The following is a 23,956-nucleotide window of genomic DNA, read 5'->3' as shown; positions in this document are numbered from 1 at the left end:
TGGTCTTTTCGAACCTTAGGAAATTTTGTAGCTGAGTTTATTAACTCAAGACGTAGGGGAAAAATAGAGTAAAGCAAGGCAGAGCATTCTCTCTCTCTCTCTCTCTCTCTCTCTCTCTATTTCTCTAAGTGATTGAAGAATTCTTATGAAAAACCCTTGATCCTCGAGGTTAGAGGCAAACTTTTGGTGGATTGAAAGCTTATAAGCTTAAGGGAGCATAGCTAGGGTCAAACTCAATCTGAGGTAACTCAATTATTTGAGTTTAGTTTTGGCTTTTATAGTTTTTTTTAAGTTATATTGAATTCTTAGTTTGATGGGATTTTGATTGAGTTTAAGATTGTTTATTGTATTTTTGAGCTGCTGCGACAATTATTATGGTCGAAATAGGTGAAAACCATGTTTTGGGATGGTTTTTGGAGGATTGGCGATTATTAAAATCACTATTTTCTGAGTTCACCATGTAGCGCCGCGACTCTGTTCTTGGGCGCTGCGACCTTTATGAATTCAGAGGGACAAGCTGTTGGGGTTTTATGCCCTAATTAAAACCCAAATTCTTTGTAATCTCATTTTTTTATTAATAAAATAATAGAAATCATTTTTTGACTTGGTTAATCACTTTGCTCACATGTTTTATTTTCATGATTATTTGTTTAATATAAACTTCTATTAAATCCCGAGCATATAGCTAATCTTATTTATAGTGACGTAATCACAGTGGAATATAAATATGATTATATGTTCAAAAGAAGTTAGTCCTAAGATTAGTCAGTGCACCGGATTTACACTGACTTGCCAATCTACGACATGATCTACTTACACATTACAGTGTTATGTTCTTTCCAGAACATTAGCAAAGTAGATAAGATCGGATGTATTTGTTACATCGGACAGGACCGATATTGACAGTTGATAAGATAAGTAAACATACCGTTATTATCTATTCTAGTCATATCATATAGTTGACCATAGGTCAATTCAATCTCAATTCTGAGTGGTTAGTATTCTAACTGATTGTATTATTTGAGTTCTTTGACTTGTTCGTTACCAGCTTACCCTACGGACTAGCCCATACTTACATCTTGGGAACTCGGTAGTATAATTGAGTGGGAGTGTTAATCATAGATATGAACATCTATAGCTTCTGATGAAGAAGTGAAACGATGGTTTCCTTTTAGTATGGTTCAAGGTGTTAAATGATAGAGATCTCATTTCAGTAATTAAATTAGTTTACTGAAATATCATTTACAAGGAACTAAGTGTTTTAAGGATAAAATACATGAGGGGTAAAACGGTATTTTAGTCCTATCTCATTGTAGACCGTCTATAGAGGATTGAGTGACAATTATGGTTGTAACAATGGATAATTAATAGCGTATCTATATTTGTTATAGAGTGTTCTATGAATTCAAGAGTGCAATTCCAAGTCTATAGTGGAGTCACGAGGAATTAATAAGTTAGTAAATTTATTTGTTAGATTTATGATAACTTATTGGAGCTTGATTTCATAGGCCCATGGTCCCCATTGTACCTTGGATAAAATCATCTAGATAGTCTCAATTAATTGATTTAATTATCAATTAGAATTATCAAAGTTGACCAGGTCAATTTTGGATAGTTTCACAGAGTTGTGTAATTTTGAGAAGAAAAGAGAAATTATGGCAGATTTATTAATTAAGATAAATTGGTATCTAAATTAATAAATAAATTTAAATCAAGGTTCAAATTATAAATAATTAATTTGATAAAGGATTTAAATAATTATTTAATTAATTAAATCAATAGAAAATAACACAGGCCTTGATTTTAAGTCCAATGGACTTATAATCAAATGGGAAATTTCACAGGCCTATAGCCCATGATAATTTCGACCTAGGGCTTCAAAATGGCTGTTATTTTATTGATTTTTTAATTAAATTAAATGGCCTAATTGAGTCTATAAAAGGAGTGCTTATAGAGAAGTCAAAACAGGGGTTTTTGATAAGTCAGATTTTCTGATAGTTTTATATTCTCTCTAAACACAAGTCCTTTTCTAAGCCTCTTTGTTATTTTCTTTTCTTCTCTCTATATCTATCTCATGTGTTGAGAATTTCCCACACTAGTCTAGGTGGTTCTAAGGATACATTGGAAGATCGTGAAGAAAATAGAAGATCGGTTCAGTTTCTTGATAATACTCTGCGACAGAGAGGATACAAGAGTTAGAGAAACTGAAGGAAGGACTCTTAATTCCGCTGCGTATACTGTAAGTATTATATTATTTGTTTCTCTTTGAATTCAATTTTAGAAACATGTTTTAGGCTATCTCGTATTAATTTGTTTAATATTAGATATACATGAAAATAAATAAAGATCCTGTATAAGCTTTTTCCAACACAAGCAGGTGCCTCGAACTGCCTTGGTGCCAGGTGAATTGCGCCGCGATGCGTGCCCTGTGGTTTTGGTCTCGGGGCTCTCTGACTTGTTGCTCTGCGAATCTAATTGGGGAAATAAGAAAAAATGGGTTTTGGGAGCTGGAAACTCAATTCTTAGGGCTCGAGAATGGTTCTACTATCGAGTTAGTAGAATGCATGGTCCCAGAGGCTAGGACTGAGTCCGAAAGCCTTTATTAGTTCATTCCTGATAGTTATTCATTGTTCTGGTTATGACTAGGGTGAACCGTTAGGCTCAGGAGGAAAAGACCTTACTCGGGGGTCGTCAAATACTATTTACTCAGTGTGACTTTATAGACACTTATCTGGATTGACAACATGCATGAGTATGAACTTCCCCCTCTGCGATACTTGGTTTGGATAGGTATTCCACGAGGATGAACTCAAGAGTATCTCCATCTCGGGTGGAGGCGAGCTTTGCAAGAGCATCGACATTTGTGTTTTGCTCTCTTGGGATTTGTTCTATGGTATAATGTTCCAGCTGCTCCGAATACCCTTTCTCCTTGGCCATGTATGCAGCCATCATTGGGCCTCTTGCTTGATATTCACCTTTCACCTGAAATACCACCAATTGTGAGTCACTAACAACATGCAAATGTGTTACCTTCAGCTCCTTGGCTAGTCGTAGGCCAGCCAGGAGTGCTTCATATTCTGCTTCATTGTTGGAAGCTTCAAATATGAATCACATTGCGCAATACATCTTGTGCCCCCCAGGTTGCCAGGCCACCACCAAAGCGTATACTAATTTTTCTATTTCTGGGTAACAGGTTTCTGCATCTACCAACTGCTTGCTGACATAGTATATGGGTTGTTTTTTCTTCTTTTCCCCTTTGACTAGGGCGACGCTAATGGCGTGTTCTGACACTACTAAGTATAGGTACAACCTTTCCCCTTTTTCTGGCTTAGCCAGAAGGGGCAGTTTTCCGAGGTGTTCTTTTAGCTTAGCAAAGGCTTCCTGACAATCTTCATCCCAAGCGAACTTTTTTCTCCCTTCTAGGTTGTTGAAGAAGGGGAGACACTTGTCGGTGGATCTGGAAATGAACCTATTGAGTGTTGCTACCCTCCCTGTCAAGCATTGCACCTCCTTTTTGTTTCTCGGTGGGATCATTTCCAATAATGCTCTGATTTTATTAGGATTGACCTCAATACCCTAGGAATTTACCATAAACTGAGGAATTTCCCTGACGAAACTCCAAAGGTGCACTTGAGCGGGTTCAACTTCATTCTGAATCTTCTGAGGGTGTCAAACATTTCACCAAGGTCATTTGTGAGCTCTTCTGCTCTATTACTCTTCAACAACATATCATCCACATATACTTCCATATTTCTTCCTATCTGATTTGTAAACATTCTGTTTACCAATGTTTGATAAGCAGCCCCCGCATTCCTTAATCCAAAAGGCATTACCTTATAGCAATAGAGCCCCCTGTCCGTTATAAACGAAGTATGCTCTCCATCAGCTGGGTTCATGGGTATTTGGTTGTACACAGAATAGGCGTCCATGAAGTTGAGTAGCTCGTGCCTAGCCGTTGCATCTACTAACTAATCTATCCTAGTAAGCGAGAAGCTATCCTTGGGGTAGGCTTTATTGAGGTTAGTAAAATTCATGCAAGTCCTCTATTTCCCATAGGGCTTTGGGACTAGGACTGGGTTGGATACCCATACTGGGTAGAATGCTTCTCGGATAAATCTGTTTGCCTTCAACTTGTTGACTTCTTCTTTCAGAGCTGCGTATCTCGTTGGATCTAGCGCCCTCCTTTTCTCACAGGTCTTGCTTTTGGGTCGATGTTCAAGTGATGGAACATGACTGATGGATCTATCCCCACCAAGTCCTCATGACTCCAGCCGAACACATCAAGGTTATCTTTAAGAAATTCTACCAACTTCTCTTTTACGTTATCCTGAAGGTTTCTTCCTACCTTCAGCTTCCTCAGCAGCTCATTCATAAATGTGACTTCTTCCAATTCATCTATTGGCTCGACCTTGGGTTCCTCTGTGACCCGAGGGTCTAATTTATGCGAGTTTGAGTTTAAATGCACTACCACCGCCATGAGTACTGGCAGTTTCATGGCTGTGCGGAGGGACATGTTATAACCTTCCCTCGCTTTCTTATGTTCCCCTTTTACGCTCGCTATCCCTCCAGGAGTCGGGAATTTTATGGCCAAGTAGTATAATGAGGTTATTACCTTAAATTCACTTAGGGAGAGTCTCCCTAATACCGCATTGAAGGCCGAGGCACAATCTACCACGAAAAAGTTTGTCAGTACAGTGGTTTGTCTGGGTTACTCTCCCATGGTGAGGGCTAACTCGATTGTGCCCAGAGACTGTATCGAGTCCCCTGTAAACCAATGCAGGGAGGTATTGTAGGGCTTTAGGTTCCTGATGCTCAGTCCCATTTTCTCTAAGGATGGGCGATATAGGATGTCTATGGAGCTCCCATTTTCTACCAGGACCCGATGCATCCTCATGTTAGCTAGCTGTATAGTCAGTACCAAGGGGTCGTTGTGCAGAAAATGCACACCCCCTGTGTCCTCTTCAATGAAGGTTATTGAATCATTCTCTCCATTAAAGCTTTTTGGGGGTCGTTGCTCCAAGCTTAAGATGCATGGAGGTGGGCTTCGCTTGGCTCCCCTGGCGTATCTGTCTTGCCCCTTCCTCGATTCTCCTCCGAATCCTGGTCCTCACCTCTCCTTGCACCTCTGGGGCTACGTCTTGTTCTCGTGGCGAGGGTGGTTTGTCTCCTAGTCTTTGATTTTCTCTTCGAACGTATTTGCCCAAGTGCCCCTTGTATATGAGTTCTTTGATTTCCACCTTTAAATGAGTGCATTCTGCCGTGGTGTGGCCAATGTCTTTATGATATTGACAACACTTACTGGGATCCCTCTTCGATTAGTCTCTCTTCATTGGTGGGGGTCTCCTGAAGGGGACTTGATTATCATTTGTGATGAAGATATGTTCCCTAGTATGTGTTAGGTCAGTATAAAAGGTGTACAGGGTTTGCCTATGCTCACCCACACGCTTGGGTTTCCTAGGATGATCATCTCTCGTCCCTTCGTAGACCCTCTTTTTCTTTGCGCTATTTAAGCCTTCATGGGTTGAGGGTATTAGGGACGACTCACTCTTTCCAGCCTTAAGACTCTCGTGGCCATCCTCAACATGGATGTATTTTTGTGCTCGTTCGTAGAAGTCGTCTAAGTCAGTGACCTCCCATAGCTTACTACTTGGCTGCACTCCAGCTGTAATAACCATTTTTAACTCCCCTTGGGTCAGGCTTCCTACTTAAGTTGCCTCCATATTGAACCTATGAATTTAGCTCTTTAAGCTCTCTTCCTCTCCTTGTTTTATGTTAGCGAGGCTGGTGCCTGACATGGTTTAATCACGCACTGCGTGATGTTGCTAGAGAAATTCGTCAGAAAATTGTTGCCAAGACCTGATGGACCCTGGCCTAAGTCCATTGAACCACTTGTATGCAGGTCCCTTCAATGTGACAACGAAGCAGTGGCATATGGATTTGCTATTAATTCCCATTAACTTCATTACGTTATTCAATGCATCAAGTTGGTACTTTGAATCTGTATTGCCCTCGTAAGGGGTCATGTGGGGCTCTTTGAAGTTGGCAGGGAGCCTCACGGCTTGGATTTCTCTAGTGAAGGGTGAGTCGTAATCAAACTCATCGTTGACAACGTGCCCCCCAAACGCGGTGATTATCTTGCTCCGTAGGCTCCTAATCTTGGTGTCTAGGTCTTGTTTTCTTTTGTTCAAGGAGTCCCTTAAGTCAGATGGGTTGGCTTTTCCTTTCCTTTTGTCTTCTAGGAGAGCCACATGAGGTGTGGTCCTGACACCCGACCTTCTCCTTGTTAGCTCTTCCCTCAAGTCCGGGGGTGTTTCCCTTGAAATGACCTCAACTTCGTTCTGAGGGTTAGCGTCGTTCCTCCACTTCGACCTCTTAGGCTACTTCTTCTTCCTGGGATGCTCATGTTGCTTTGGCCGAGGGGTATTGCTAGTGGAGAGTCGAGTCCTCCCGTCATCCACAAGGACTGTGGCCTTTCCCCTCTCACAACCTTTTTCCTTTCGCTTAGGAAGAGGCATGCTTGACTTTCCCTGTAGCAGGTCATTTAACACCTCTTGCATGTGTTTCTAAGGTGGTTTCTAGCCTTTGGTTCTCTTGGTGTAACTTAGGTATCTCATCCTCGTAGAATCAAATCCTCGAGCTCAAGCTTATGGAGTGTACTTGGGGCCTCTTGTCGGGCCTTCGCGTTGAAGGACCTAGATCCTGCCGGTGGAGTTCGGCTCCGGTGGTGGCCTTGGGGAAGGGAATGCTCCCGCACCACCATAGTGGCGACTGCTGGTCTTGGATGGTCTCCATCAGGTTGGACAGTGGGGGATGAAGCCTCCCTTTCGTCTTCAGGAGCCATGGGCTCCTTTGGTGCATCCACATTTCTAAGAGGTGGATGGTTCTTCATGGAGGCTTTCAGTTGATCTCTATCCTGGTAGACATCAACCTCTTGTGGTTCTCTCAAGCACTTAGAATGTCTTGGCATCTTTCCTTGCTGCAATCAATAGAAGAATAATGGCTTGACACTTATCCTTCCCACAGACGATGCCAAACTGCTCACGGTAAGAACTTGTCAACTAAGGTAGATCAATAACTTTGTGAGTTGTAAAAGAAGGAAACTTAAATTGACTGAATTTCAAGCAAACATAATGATAATTTTGAAGAACATAAAACGTAAATGCTAGAATGGAAAATAGAGAAAATGTAGAATGTGTGTTTTTATTAGCAATGGCTGATTACAAAACTCCTAAAATTTGACCCCCTTCTAAGGTGAAGGGAGGTCATATTTATAGGAGAGCACTATTGGCTCACTGTACATGGTGGTCCTAGGGGAAAATAACCCTGTACATGTAGTCTATGGATTGTAGTGGTGCTGGGAGTGTGGGTGTAATGCCCTACTACCTTAGAGCCGTTACTAAGTGAGTTTTAAACGTGCATTTAAACTTGCTAATCGAGGTTTTAGGTCAAAAGTGTAATTAAATCATAAACAGTGAAATAAACTTTGAAAATAATTCCATTTACTAAAAATCATTGAGAGTTTGACACTTGGGATCCCAAAATACTGTTTAGAAATATTTACAACATATAATTACAAATCGAGCCGACTAGACAACAAAATCTAAGTTTTAATACAACCATCTCCCAAAACCACTGGCTGTGGCAGCCAGGTAGACCAAACATGTATGCGCCGCTTCACGCTCTCTGTACTCATGGTTGGTTGACCATCCCCTTGCCCTTACCTGCACCACAGAGCACTCGTGAGCTGAAGCCCAGCAAGAAAACCCTCACAAGCAGATAACACATGCACAACAAACACTTATCAGTTAAACAGGCCATCAACAGGCTAAACACATACGGCCATGCCATCCCAGGCACTTTACCATGCCCTGGGTTTGCGGTCCACACCGTGAGGATATCCCAGGTATCCTTTAGGGTCTCACCCTGGCAGCTCGCACTCCACGTGCTCAACGCTGCTCCCGGCCCTTTGCCGCTCTCGGCCTTGCACTCCTCGTGCCTAACGCCATTTCCGGTCCCTTTCCGTTTCCGGCCTTGCCGAACTCGGCCTGCGCCGTTCCCGGCTCTGGCTGAACCTTTACACATATGCATACATAGCGTAATAAAGCAAATACTAATTATGAACAAACCAATCAAAGGGGCTACGCCCTGCAACACAATCATATAGGGCACAACCCTGCATACAAGCTTTGTGGAGGACAATGGTTTTCTTACCTGTGTCCCGAGCTCCTTAAGCACTGAACCTTCGAGCACGGTCCTCTAATCCGAGCCTCTCCGAGAACCTAGTCACAACACATAAATAGCATCCCCATTACTAATCGATTTAAAAACATCTCTCGAAGCCAATCCCGAGCTCTCGGGACCCCCCGGATCCCCATACAAGGTCGCGAAAGCGTCCCTCGAGCCCCCTGGGCGAAAGCCTGAAAACTAAATTTTCCTCTGCCCAGAAATGGCCTAGGGCCGTGGCACTAGCCCTCAAGGCCTGCGGCGCCCAGCGTGGCCCCCTTCCCTGATGCAACCTAGCGCCGCGGCACCTCTTCCCAAACCCAGATTTCTGGGTTTTTCCCCAACATTTTCCCAAGCCAAAACACTCCCAAATCAATACCAAGGCATACCTAAGTCTCAAATTCAATCCAAAACCCCATATAAACTATCTAACAACTCAGAAACATCAACAACAAGCCTAAACACACAATCAAATCCCCAATTCACAAATTGGCTTAAAACTTTATCAAACTTAAACCAATAAACCAGAAACTTGAACCACAACAGCTAATACATAACAGAGATGCATAAAACCCTTATCTCAAGTAGAAATTCGCCCCTGAGCCTTCTCCAAGTCCAACTCCAAGCAAATCCCTCTTATTCCCAAACTGAACCTAGGCAAGCTTCATCCCCAAGAATCCACCAAACAACCACACATATCAGCTGTTAACCTTAATATTTATCTGCAGAATTCAATCAAGATACTGAATATAACTTACCTTTGAGCCTGGGTCAATCCCCCAATTCCCAGTCTTGAATCCCTTGAACTCTAGCCTAGAATCCTTCAAAACCAGTCACCTTAGAGAAAAAGAAAGACAACATCGATAAAGAGAGAGACAGAGAGATTAGGTTCCCTTTTTGTTCTTCTATCTTCTTTTGCTAGCTAATTCTAGAGTCCCAGCCCCCAAATTGAGCTTATCCATCTGCCTAAAATGACCTCAATACCCTTTAAGCTAACTCAAATTCTCAAACTCTTCCAAGGGCAATTTTGTCTTTTGACATACCCCGCTAAATCCTCAAGTGTACCTAAAAATCCCCATTTACTCCCGACATGTCTAAACCATTGCTATTGCTAATCGCTATTCAATAATTCTCGATCACCTAATAATATTCCCGAAATACCCCTAGGCTCCTCCAGAGCTGGGTATTTAATCCCGTTGTGACTTTTAAACTAATTAGCTCCCTAGGATCGTCTCGGAACGTGCATCGCTAATATATCACCGTTATATCAACAACATCACATATATTCCATTTATGCCCTCAACAGGCTAAAATTACCCATTTGCCCCTAACAACCAAATGGGGCCCACATGCATATTTATTTCACCTAAACATGCATTCTAACCACATATTCATTAAATTCGCATAAATTAATACAGTTTAACAATTATTGCCCCCCAGGCACACTAATCAAGGCTCCAAGCCTTATTAGCAAATTTGGGTTTGTTACAGTGGTGGTCGACTCCAGTATACGCCAAGGGTCTGCGGGATCACCTCAACTTTAGTACCTAGTTGTACCTCCACCATCTGTTTAGTACGAACGTCAGAGGTTGGCTGGGAAGGACCACATCAGGTACCTTACTCGTACGACCACTACTTGTCTGGCATGGTGTTTAGGGTCAGATACCTGGGGTCTTCAGGGCCATACCCCCATACATACTTTGTATCTATATGATCTCTTTGAGTCATGCGTAGGTGTTTTATCCTCACAATGCATCCTACTATTTTATCATATAAGAGTTGAAGTCATTATGGGTCATCATGGGAGACACGATCCAAGAGGCATGGGAGGCTGGAGCCTTGCGAGATGCCCATCGTGGGGGGAAGGACCACGTGCAAGGCTATGCCTCGAGAGACGTTGGTGCGAGGCAGGGGCCTGTGGTGCGAGATGAGGTTTCGAGGTAGAGGCCTGGGGCACAAGACAGTGCCTTGCGAGGCATTAGCGTGAGGCAGGGGCATGTGGCGCGAGACTGGGTCATGAGGCATTGGCATGAGGCAGGGGCCTGTGGCACGAGATGGGGTCGTGAGGCAGAGGCCTGGGGCTCAAGACGGTGCCTCGCGAGGCGTTGGTGTGAGGTAGGGCTCTGTGGCATGAGGCCATGCCTCGCTTGGTCCTATCGCGGGGCCTTTAGCGCAAGGCGCAAGGTCGGGCTTGGCCGTTTCCATCCCGAGCCTATATTTTGAAGGTCGCAAGGCGGGGGCCTTGTGCAACTGAAATTTTTGCATCCACACCTTTTGATTTAATACATATTGACATATGGAGTTCTTTTCATATTTTAAGTATTGAAGGGGATAAATATTTTTTAACTATTGTTGATGATGAAACTAGATACACTTGGGTTTATATGTTGAAATCCAAAGCTAAAGCACAAATCACTATTCCAAAGCTTATAGATTTAATCAATTCTCAAAAGGTATCAAATCTGTTCAAGCTGATAATTCAAAGGAATTGAATTTAACATCTTTCTTTGCCACTAAAGGCATAATACAATACAATTATTGTGTTGAACGTCCACAACAAAATTCCGTGGTTGACAGAAAGCACCAACACATATTGAATGTTGCTCGGGCATTATGCTTCCAATCAGGTATTTCTCTATCTTATTGGAGTTTTCTTATTCAAACCTCTGTGTATTTGATGAATAGAACTCCCTCACAACTATTCAAATACAAATTTTTTTTTGAGTTACTATATAACAAAGTTCCTCAATATGTTCACTTGAGAAACATAGTCTGCCTAGCATATGCCTCAACTTTAGATAGTAAACGACATAAATTTTCTCCTAGATCATGACCCTGCCTACTATTGACGGTGAGAACTCGTTAACGATAAAAGGTCAGAAAACTCAAAGCTTCTTATGGAAACTATGTAGATAGAACTTAAGAAAGAAAGATGAAGAACAATCATGGAGTGAAAGCTCCTATATTGCTTAATAGTCTGAGCATATAATGAATTTCCAACCTCCTCCATGATGGAGTGAGGTACTATTTATAGGTGGGCTCTTATGGCCCTTAGTACATTGTGGTCCCAAAGAGACAAAGCACTGCGTATCCAGGCTACTGGTGATCATGGTGCAGGTGGTAGTGGTGGTCAGCTTCAGCACGTGTCAGGGGTCTGCAGAAGTACTCCTATCTTGGTACTATGTAGTACCTCCAATACTTATTGGGTACGAACCTTATAGGTGTGCCTAGGGGGCCCTTGCTATGTACCATTCTTGTACCTCCACTACTTACCTGATACGGATGCCAGGGTCACGCCTCTAGCCTCCTTATGGTTAGACATCCTGTACCCACACCCACACCCGTACGTTGTCCTTGATGGTTATCCTTACACATCCAAAATATAACTTATTTCATAGATTTCTAATATTTTCCTAAGTGTGGGATACCTTTACCAGTTCTCCTCATATACTTGGGTGACCTGGCACATACGATATGTGATGAGGCAATGGAGTCTTTACTAAGCAAGGCTTTCCTAAGGCCCTAGTGTGGTTTCGCGCACGAGTGAGGCGTCCCTAGCACGTGGACGGCATCACCACACTCGGTGCAACACGGCGAGGCATTGGGGCACTGCGAAGTGCCTGGGATGGCGCGAGGTGCCTAGAGGGGCGCGAGGCGCCTAAGGTGCACGAGGCACTGGAGGGGCTTGGTGCGTGAGCGAGGCGCATCTGCCAATCCACGCGAGATACATTTGAAGACAAGTCTGCACAAAATACACCTTAAGTAGGCCAATCCGCGTGAGGTGCACCCGAAGTGAGCCTGTGCAGGGCAGCTGGTCATGCTCATGTATTTCTAGTCTACGATTTATTTGATGTTTTTACCCTCATAGCGTCTGGGTGCCACTTCAAGAGACCAATGGGGATTTAGACATGATCAACGAGGGTCTTTTACTAGTGTGGAATTTTTAGCATCCACACTTGCCCCCTAGTTTGCGAGAGGGCCTTTAGGTGCTCTGGTAGACTTTTCGGTACAGTGTCTCCAAACCACTTGTGGTGTTAGTGTGTTTATTTACTTTGGTGGTATGAAGTAACACATTTTGGGGTGGTGATCCTTATGATTCCCTGAGATATATTGTGAGCCTATCATTTGGCTTTGTGGATCCCAATACGAGTGATAGGCTTCATTCTTGACCATGGATTGAATATTGGATTCAATGGATAGGATGGGCTCGAACCTTCTATAAATAGGCCATCCTCTTGAAGACATTTACTACACACTTATTGCTCTTAGCTTGATGGTGCTCTTGTGTTCAAAGCTTCCAAGAGGTGGGTGGTTCTAACCTCCACAAGAGCATTTTGTTTTTCTTTTCCTTTTTTCTTTCTTTTGTTTTTGTTGGAAATTATGCAAATCTAGCTAGGTTCTAACATTTATCCCCTTCATCTTTGTAGGTTTGTTGGTACAAGGCGTACGGTATCAAGGTAGCTAAAGTGTTTGCGTGTACTTTTGACGCTAGGTACTTTTGTAGCCACTGCGGTGTGTAACTTCTCCTATTCAAGGTTTACCTTTACCCTTTCTCGTATTCATTGGGTCTAAATTAGCGTTAGGGAATGGTTGTCTTGGTCTGAGCACCTGGTGAGCAAAATTATGCATTTGCATCTCCTAGCACATATACCCTTCATGGAATCCCATAGTTGGTTATTTTGAGCACTCATATCTAGGAGTTTTGAGTTTAATACCTTGTGTCTTGTAGTATATCGTGCTTTCCACATACATTCACACCTCTATCTCTAACAAGGCGTGTCACTATGGCATTTGAGGAGTACTCTATTATTCCTTCGGGCGTCGAATTTATAGAGTTGTCCTAAGACTCGGAGTCCCCCAAAGAAAACCCCTACAAAAGATATGACACCCTAAGGAGGGCCCGCATATGTCACCTAGAACGCATGACCGAGCTTAGGAAAAAATTTTGGGTGGTCGAAAGCGAGATATACTCGGTTATGAGGAGTGATGGAGCCCATTTTTCCTTTGATCTTAATGATCACATTGCTAGCCTTAGAGTGAGCCTTCTTGACCTACAAATGGAGCTGGAGTTCATGGAGGGAAACCTCCCTCCTGAACCTTCACTCCCATGCCCTCCTCATAGCAGTCACGAGGTCACTCCTGGTTCCCCTCTACCCTTGTCTTTAATATACCCGTGTTTGATGCTCCCACATTCAATGTCTCGATGGAAAACTCTCACAAGATGGAGAAATGGAGGGTAAAATGCTCTGTTTTGACCTCACCTTTTTCCTTTGGTTTTGCAGACATGTCAAAGAGAGTGAGCCGAAAAATTACTCCGGAGATGCAGGACTCTGGTCCTCTATTGGCGTTCACCATTGTTTCCAATGTCTCAGAGAATAGGCTGTTAGAGTTGTTAGAGAAATACCATATTAGTAAGGGGTACAAATTGTATGTACCGTCCAATAAGTGTCGGGCTAATAATGGCCCCCCCCCCCGAACAATGCTAATAATGCTAATCCAACATAGCAAATAAGCATATTCTTTTAATTCTGGCCAGTAATAATAGTGCTAATAAGCATTTTCCCCTGGTCTATAGACAAATAACAGCACTAATAAACGGTTCCTTTGCATCCACAAGCAGTAACGATGCTAATAAGAACGTTCTATAACATTCATGTAGCAGTCAAGGGCCAGGTCCTATTAGATTATCTCATGCTTCCTAAACAAGCACACAGATAAGGTACCCATATTATGTTTAGGCACTTAAACATATAAACACATAACAGTTAACGAAGCCTGAGTCGAGCTTGTCTTTAGTGGCGAGTGTACATGCCCAGCCAGTCTTCAGGAACCCTTAAACCTTGGCATCTCTGATACCAAGTTGTAACGTCTTCCTAATCCAGGACCGTTACACTGTGTACTTAAAATTATGTCAGACCTGCTGATCAGGTCATTTGGTTTAAATGTGTAACTATGGTTAGTGACAAGGGTTAGGGTTAAAAATTTTGGTCAAAGAACCGTTGAATTTTATTCAAAATATTTTATATGAACATGGGATCCCAAAATATTACAACTAAACGTTTAAAAAGGTAATTTTACACATCAAAAGTTACATCAGCTGGCCTAAGCGGCAAAACAGGGCTAAAACCCTAGTTCCTCTGAGATAACCCTGGCCGTGGTGGTCGAGCAGCCGCATATGTACACGCCACCACCGAAGCTCTCCAACTCATGGCTGGACAAGCTTTCCCTTTCCCTTACCTGCACCACAAAGCACCCGTGAACCGAGGCCCAGCAAGAAAACACAATGTGCAAAAACAGAGAATATAAACTTCAAAATATCCATTCAATATAATCAGTAATAACAATCCATAGACATTATCATTTAAATTCAAGTAGTTTATCATTTTATCAACTTGGGACTGCTACCCTAACAAGTTGGCGTCAGAGACAAATCCTGGGCCTATGCCCTAGCTACGTGACCATAGAGTCACCTGGGGCCCTTACCCTTAGCTATGTCTCACTAGCCATAGAGCTAGCTCAACCCCTTGATTTATTATCGACCTTGGAGTCGATCAACGTAATAGTACGTTGCTGGTTTAGGCCTAAGCCTCTTGACCAGTGCACAACGCTATTGCCATCCTTAATTCATAAGTCAAGCCCTCATCAAGGATTACATACCTCAATACAGAAAACAGATGTGGATAGGCACGTCTCGATAAACTAAGCACATATGCATGTTAATCATATACTCCCATTGGATAACCATTTCCACAATACTAAACATATCCATTTAACAGGGCCAGATGCCCTAACCATAGAGTTCATGCAACGATTATAAGCACTTAAGCATTTATCAGTAAACAAATGAAACAATAGCTTAGCATAAATATCCTGGGGCCTAAGCCTGATCATGATAATGTACAACAAACGGGCCATGCCCTAATCACATATAACACGTATTGGGTGCAGTTTTCTTACCTCATGTCTGAGTAAGCGTAAATAAGAATGACCTTTCAGCATGATCCCGGTTCCGAGCCCCTAGCGATACCTTAAGTCACAACCATAAAATAGGATTCTATTAATAACGAGAATCAAAAGCTTTCGGACCAAGCCCTAGCCTCCGGGGTCTTGGGTTCCACCAAACCGGCTAATGGAAACAATCCCGAGCCCTAACGAAAAGTTCCCATTCAAATCAAACCTCCCAAGACAAAACTGCCAGGCGGGCCGTGACTTGCCTTAACACCCCCCCCCCCCCCCCCCCCAGGCAGAGACCTCCCAAGGCACTTGGGCTCAGGCTGAGTCGCGACTTGGCCCCTCGAACCCAAAAATTCCTCCATTTTCTGTAGCCAAATCTTATCTCATTTAACCCAAAATTACCCCAATAACATAATTCAACTACCACAATAGTTCTAATATGTTTCCACCAACAAAACCCAGCAGAAAATCTAACCTTACAACTCATCAAACCATCAATTAAATATTTGAGCTTAAAGGTCCAAGAACACTTAAAAACTAGCCCAACAACTCAGAATTAATAGTTATAAATCATAATTCAAATGCTTACCTCTGATAAAGATTGAACCCACAAGTTGTTACTAAGTTAATCCCCCATATTTTAACTCAAATTCTTGTAATCCTAGCCCAAAATCTCCCTTGGTTTCAATGACTTAGCTTGGAAAAAAAAACTTGAGAGAAAAGAGAGTGAGTTGAGGGAGTGAGTCGGTCTTTGTAGCAGCTTCTAGGATTTCTAACTTTTTTCTTATCTAACTTAAGCTAATCCCGAGGCTCAGGGTACCAAAAACGTCCCCGAGGGCAAAATGGTAAATTTCCCCAATATTCCCTCCTAAACTCACTAACTTCAAATATATCTCCAATTATTTATTTCTATAATCCAATAACCCAATTATATGCCTAATACCCAAAAAACCCCTTAACACGCCCCGAGTCGGGTATTGGGTCCCGTTGTGACTTTCTAGCTAACTTGGTCCCAAGGATCGCCTCGTGCCGAGTAACCCAAATAAATCCACATAATAATGTGGTCTCTCACATATATCACATATATACACATTTATGCTCGCACGGGCCAAATTATCAAAATCTCCTTTCTAAGAAGAAACGGGCCCATATGCATATTTAATACCCCTAAATATGCAAAACTAGTAATATTATCACATAATTCACATAATTACAATTAATATAACAATTAGGCACATAATTCCACATATTGCCACCCCGGGCCCCCTAATCAAGGCCCTAAGCCTTATTAGGAATTTCTGGGATGTTACAACCATCCCCTCCATATAGAAATTTCGTCCTCGAAATTTTACCTGAACAGCTCGGGAAACTAAGCTCGCATATCTGCCTCCAGCTCCCAAGTCACTACCTCAACCTTGTTTTTCCTCCATAATACCTTAACGGTATAGTCTTGTTTTTCAGGACCTTGTCTTTCCTGTCAAGTATCTGAACTGGTTGTTCTTCATAGGACAACTCTGCCTCCAGTTCCAGATCATCATAACTCAATAAATGAGTTCCATCTGACACATACTTCCTCAACATGGAAATATGGAATACATTAGACACACTAGATAGTGGACGGGGTAAGGCTAACCTGTAGGCCACCTGCCTGATCCTCTCCAGAATCTCAAACGGTCCCACAAACCTGGGGCTTAACTTGCCCTTCTTTCCGAACCTCTTCACTCCTCTCAGAGGTGAAACCCTAAGGAAGACATAGTCTCCCACCTGGAACTCTATCTCTTCTGCCTACTCTGAGAAGTGAGCATCCGAGCTCTAATTTTCTCGATAGCCTCAGTGGTCTTTTGAACTGCATCCGGTCCTAAATATTTTCTTTGACCCATATCATACTAGTGAATGGGCGATCTGCACTTCCTACCATACAACATCTCATAAGGTGCCACCCGATGGTAGACAGGTAACTGTTCTTATAAGAAAATTCTATAAGAGGCAAATATTTACTCCAGGACCATTCAAAGTCCAACACACATGCTCTCAGAATGTCCTCCAATATCTGAATAGTTCTCTCAGACTGACCATCGGTCTGAGGATGATAAGTTGTACTGAACTTCAACTGTGTACCCATCACCCTCTACAAACTTCCCCAAAACTTGGAAGTAAAGATAGGGTCTCTATTAGACACGATAGACCTCGGAGTCCCGTGAAGGCAAACTATCTCTCTCACATAGAGATCTGTATACTGGTCAACTGTGTAATTCATCCTCACTGGTAGAAAATGAGCTGATTTTGTGTACCAATCCACAATGACCCAAATAGAATCGTGCTGGTCCACTGTCCTGGGCAAGCCTACCACAAAATCCATCATGATATCCTCCCACTTCCACTCTGGAATATCTAGAGGCTGCAACAACCCTGCAGGCCTCTGATGCTCAGCCTTGACCTGCTAACAGGTCAGGCACCTTGTCACATACTCGGTCTTTGTGGTGCCTTGATAGAGAATAAGGGCTGGTGTGTGATTCATCCAGAATATCTCATCTGATCTCGGTGTCCAACGGAACAAAAATCCTATCCTTATACCTTGGTAAGCTCACACTCGACACTGTATAGTCATTAGCTACTCCAGCTAGGACATCCTCTCTAACCCGCTCCAACTGTGGGTCATCTAACTGCCTCTGCTTGATTCTCTCCAAGAGAGTAGACTATAAAGTGATGTTAGCTAATTGACCCACCACTAACTCAATCTCCGATCTAGTCATGTCATCAGCCAACTTCCTCGATATCTGTCTGGCACTATATAACTGTCCTGAGCCCTTCTGGCTTAAGGCATCTGCTACCACACTGGCTTTCCTAGGGTGATAAAGAATCTCACAATCATAATCCTTTACCAGCTCTAACAAACATCTTTGCCTCATGTTCAGATCCTTCTGAGTAAATAAGTACTTAAAACTCTTGTGATCAGTGTATATCTCACACTTCTCACCATACAGGTAATGCCGCCACACCTTCAGTGCAAAAACTACTGCTGCAAGCTTCAAGTCATGTGTGGGGTATCTCTACTCATAATCCTTCAACTGACGTGATGCATAGGCAATCACCTTTCCTGTCTGCATAAGTACACAATCCAGACCCTGCAGCATCACCGTAAACCATATACTTACCTTGATCTGTTGGAAGGCTCAAAACTGGTGCAGTGATAAAACTCTCCTTGAGCTTCTAAAAACTGTCTTCACACTTGTCCGACCAAACAAATTTCTGATTCTTGCGTGTCAACTCTATCAATGATGACGCAACCTTGGAGAACCCTTCCACAAAGCGTCTGTAATAGCCCGCTAAACCCAAGAAACTCCTAATCTCTAAAGCGTTATTTGGTCTTGGCCATTCTTTGACTGCTTCAATCTTTGCTAGATCCACCTTAATACCATCTTTATTGACTATGTGACCCAAGAAAGTCACCTATGGCAACCAAAACTCGCATTTCTTGAACTTCGCATATAGCCTGTGCTCTCTCAACCTCTGTAATACCAATATGAGGTGATGTTCGTGCTCTGTCTCTGTCCGAGAGTATATCAATATATGGTCAATGAAAACTATCACAAACTGGTCTAGGTAGTCCTTGAACACTCTGTTCATCAAATCCATAAATGTCGCCGGGGCGTTAGTCAACCCGAATGACATCACCAAAAACTCATAATGCCCATACTTGGTGCGAAAATCTGTCTTCAATATATCCTCCTCTCTGATCCTCAGTTGGTGATAACCAGATCGAAGATCTATCATAGAGAATACCGTTCCACCCTGTAACTGGTCAAACAAATCATCAATCGTTGGCAGAGGATATTTGTTCTTGATAGTCAACTTATTCAGTTCTCTGTAATCGATACACATCCTCAAAGAACTGCCTTTCTTTTTCACAAAGAGAACCGGTGCGCCCCATGGCGAGAAACTAAGCCTAATAAAACCCAAGTCCAGTAGCTCCTGTAGTGGAACCTTCAGTTCCTTCAGCTCTGCTAGATCCATCTTGTAAGGTGCCTTAGCCTTTGGCTCTGTCCCTGGAGCCAATTCAATCACAAACTCAATCTCCCTGTGTGGATGTAACCCTGGCAGGTCCTTTAGAAACACATTCAAAAATTCACAAACTAACCGAGTCTATTTTGGTCCCACTGGCACAACTTGAGTGGTATCCACCACGCTAGCTAAGAACCCTATGCATCCCCCCTGCAACAGGTCTCTAGCTCCAAGTACTGATATTGTAACGCCCTAAACTCCAGAGACCGTTACAGTGTGCATTTTAAACAGTGCTAAACTCGCTAATTGAGTCATTTGGCCATAGTCGTGTAACTAAGTATGATTAGCGATTTAGGGTTAAATTTTTTGGTTAAGATACAACGTTTCATTAGAACGTTTACTGTATACATTGGGGTCCCAAAAATATGATTTAAAGGTTCATTACAAGAAAATATTTACAACCAGCCGAACTAAGCGGCAAAACAGGGTTTAACCCTAGTTCCTCTTTCAATCTTCGGCCGTGGCGGTTGAGCAGCCGCATATGTACACATCGTCACCTAAGCTCTCCAACTCAAGGATGGTCCAACTTTCTTTTTCCTTTACTTGCACCACATAGCACCCGTGAGCCTAAGCCCAGCAAGAAAACTCAATATGCTCATGAACAGTAATATTATGTCACAAAATCATATCTGGCATGCCTAGCATTATAGATCTATTCAAGAAAGCAAATAAGTTTAGACAATGCTAAGGAATCTAGGATAAGAAATCCTGCCCTCCTGATTGGATGACTATCAAGTCAATCCTAATCAGATGAGTGATTTAACACCAGTGGTTCCGTAACCATAATGAGTGACTGACAAGCAAGCCACCAGGGGCTCAGGACCCACAGCCATGCGAATGATGATCATTATGTTCATACAGAGCTTATAGCCATGACAGATGAGTGAATATCACTTTAATGTTCTGTTTAACCATAATGAGTGACTGACGAGCAAGTCACTACGGGGCTCAGTACCCATAGCCATGTGACGAAGTAGTCACCTGGGCTTTCTGGCAATGGCTCTAATCAGATGAGAGATTATTGAGAAAGCCGCTACGGGGCTCGACACCCACAACCATGTGACAAAGCAGTCACCTGGGCTTAGCACCCATATCCATGTGACTAAACAGTCACCTGGGCTCAACACCCATAGCCATGTGACTAAACAGTCACCTGGGCTCAGCACCCATAGCCATGTGACTAAATAGTCACTGGGGCTCTCTGGCCTGGGCTCTAAATGACTAGCCTTAGGCTAGACAAGCACTTTTAGTTTTCATCGAACTTGAGGTCGGTCCGACATTAATGCTCATTTGAGTCATTCAATGCAGATGTCTATTAGAACTAATCTTTATTGGCTTGCATTAAACACGCTAAGACCATCCATGAATTATTAGTCAATACCAGGTTACCAGTGCTCAGTACTACTGCCAAACTTGACAAGTGAGCCATAGCTTCACAGTTAATACTGAAACCATTGCCAATTCTTACTAGTTAGTCAGTGCCACGCCCAAGTAAGCAATGCTACCAGGCATATATCATATGTCAAATATCCAAATGTAGGGCATTCAACATGCTTACTTAACAATTTCTAGCATAATTAGGATCATGCACAAACACAGAGACTCAAGCTCTGACAATCTCATAGTCAACATTCATGGCATGCCCTAATCACATGTTTCTCATGCATCACATGCATCACATACTGGGTGCAGTTTTCTTACCTCTGGTTCGAGCGAGAAATAACAAATGAACGACCCTTGAGAACGATTGATCCTTTAATCCCTTAGCGGTCACCTAGTCATAACCAAATACATTCTCCATTAATGAAAATCAACAATGAAAGGGTCTTGACCTAAACTTCACTCCCAGGACCCCAAATTGTACCCAAACGGTGAGTAGATTTGATCCCGAGCCTTAGGAATTGAAATACCGAGCCAAAAACCCTTAAAAACACCCAAAACATGCATCTGAGAAAATAGGGTAGCGCTACAGCTGTAATGACCTGAATTTGCTAATAAGGCTTAAGGGCCTTGATTAGTGTGCCTGGAGGGCATAATGGGAATTATGTGGGATTTTGATGAGTAAGATGCATGATTATGATTTAAAGCATGTTATATGACTACTTGAATATTTGAGATGCATGACTATGTTTATTAGTATGCATGTAGGCCCTGATTAGGTTAGAAGGGCATAATCGTAATTTTGACCATTATGGGCATAACTGCTTTGATATATGTGATAATTGTTGAGACCACATTATTATGTGGATATATCTGTGATCTGTGACTCGAGACGATCCCAGTGAGCAATGTAGCGAGAAAGTCATGGCGGGGATTTATACCCGGCTCGGGGGGAGCCTAGGGGTATAAATGGGAATTTAGTGAGTATATTGGAGTCTATTTTTAACATCAAGGAATATAATTGGAGATTAGTTAGGTATCGAGAATTAAGCGGGAAATATTAGAGACACTCAAGGAGTTAGCGGGAATTGGGTAAAATGACTAAAATGCCCCTAAGTGGATTAAAGGGTTTAGACTTAATAGGGAGGGCATTAAGGTCATTTGGCTTGAAAGGGATAGATATGCTGAGGCTTTATGTTAGTGGGAATTGTAGAAAGTAATAGAAGTCTGAAAGAAAGGAAAGAAGGTTAAGAAAGAAAAAAAGAAAAGGAAGGGAAAACAGAATTGTATTCTCTTGGGTCGGTTTGTGGTTCTCTCACCACTTTTCTGGGGTTTTCTTGGAGCAAAGTTTAGAGGAGAGCTGGGTTAGGCTGTGCATCAAGGATCCTAAGCTAGGTTTGAGGAATTGGCAGAGGTCTAGCAAGAACTCACCAACACTTGAGGTAAGATTCTGTAAGTTCCTTCAGTTCTGGTTTTGGTGTTTAGAAAAGATATCTAAGCTGTGTTGATGGGGAATTCTAGGGAAGTTGGAGCCAAGGGTTGAGGAAAAGAAACTCAAGGAGGTCTAGAGACAACTTAAGGTCGAAGTTCCATCAAAGGTATAAATTCTAAGCCTCTAACTCTGATGTTTTGACTGGCTTTGCTGAGTTTCTAAGCTTAGGGGCAGCTATGGTGAATTTTGGGATTAGAGATGCATGTGATTGGGTTTTGAGTTTTTGGGGTGTTTGGGATGAGTGGAGTATGTTTATAAGGTTGTTTTTGAGGTTGGCAAAGGTTTGGAGAAGTTTTGGTTGAGTTTGGTTCGAGGGAATCGCAGGAAGAGAAATTTGGAGTTGGCCTGTCTGTGACTAGCGCTACAGCGCTAGCCTTTGGGTGCTGTAGCGCTAGGCCGTGCATGCTGAGGGGATTTTGCTTCTGTTTGTAGCGCTGTAGCGCCCTCTTAAGAGCGCTGTAGCGCTGCCCTATTTTCAGGAAGGGATTTTAGGGTTGTTTGCAAGGGTTTTTGACCAAGGGTTTGGGGTTTGATTCCACCACCTTGTTTGGTGGAACTAGGACTTCCTGGGGGCTCGGGATTGGTCCCGAGGCTATATTTTGGACTTGAGGTTTGATGATGACATTGGCCTATGGTTGTGTATAGGTGAGCGCTAGGGCTCGAGTGGGATCGTGCTCAAGGAGTCAAGTGATCAGAGCTAGCAAATTGAAAGGTAAGAAAACTGCACCCGGTTATATGTCCGATATTTATATCATGTCAATGATGGTGTTATGCCATGGGACATGTGAAGGCGGCCTAAGAGTGCCGTTCATAATATTTGCACACAGGGCGCGGCTTAGCCACTGGTAGCCAAGGACAGCTTAATATTCACTGAGCTCGGCTTAAGTGGGCTGGAGTCAGTGGAATAACGGAGGGAGCAGCCTGAGAGCGCTAGCCCTAGTTATCATTTACGATCTGTTATATGACATGAGTTGATATGTTTAGCATGTTGAATACTTGATTATACTGAATGATTATATGGTTGAGAACATGTAATGCGTTATGTGATATTGATTCGTCTGTTGATTGCTTATGCTCTGTTGTTGTGTTTTCTTGTTGGGCCTTGGCTCACGGGTGCTATGTGGTGCAGGTAAAGGCAAAGGCAAGCTGGACCAACCCTGAGATGGAGAGCTGCGGGGTTGAATGTACATAGCCAGCTGTTCGATCACCATGGTCGAGGAGTGGATCAGGACATGGATTGCCTAACTGTTTGTTTTCCCTTAATATGGCTTGTTATTGTATTTAAACCTTATGTCTTTTGTAAACGGTCTTTAAACCTAATATTTTTGGGATCCCGTGTAAACAGGAAATGTTTCTTAATGAAAAGGCGACTTTTGAGACCAATACATTTTAACCCTAGTTCCTCTATAGTTTCAGTAACACGCTTTTGATTAAATGACTTGATTAGCAAGTCTAGCACTTTATAAACACACAGTGTAGCGGTCTTGGCTATCCAGGGCATTACAACAGCGCTGCCCCCTAGCACCCCAGCGCTACAACCAGGGCAGTCTGGCCCTGGATAGCGCTGTAGCGCCCTCCCTTGGGCGTTATAGCACTAGGACCAGCCTGGAACAACCCTAGTTCTTCTTCCTTCGAGTTTTCCACTTCCAACCTGATGCAAAAGCTTCCAAACACCATTTAAATCCCCAATTGAACCCAAATATCATCTACATAAGTCCTTGGCATCACAACCCAAGTAACCCTAGCCAAAACTTCCATCAAACTCTCAACCTTCCAACTCAAAAACCAAACTAAAAACCAAATGAAAACAGAGCAAGAACAAGAGATTCTATGGTTAAAAACTCA

Source organism: Humulus lupulus, chromosome 8 (assembly GCF_963169125.1).
Source record: "Humulus lupulus chromosome 8, drHumLupu1.1, whole genome shotgun sequence".
Lineage (NCBI taxonomy): Eukaryota > Viridiplantae > Streptophyta > Magnoliopsida > Rosales > Cannabaceae > Humulus > Humulus lupulus.
This window is presented reverse-complemented; position numbering follows the sequence as displayed.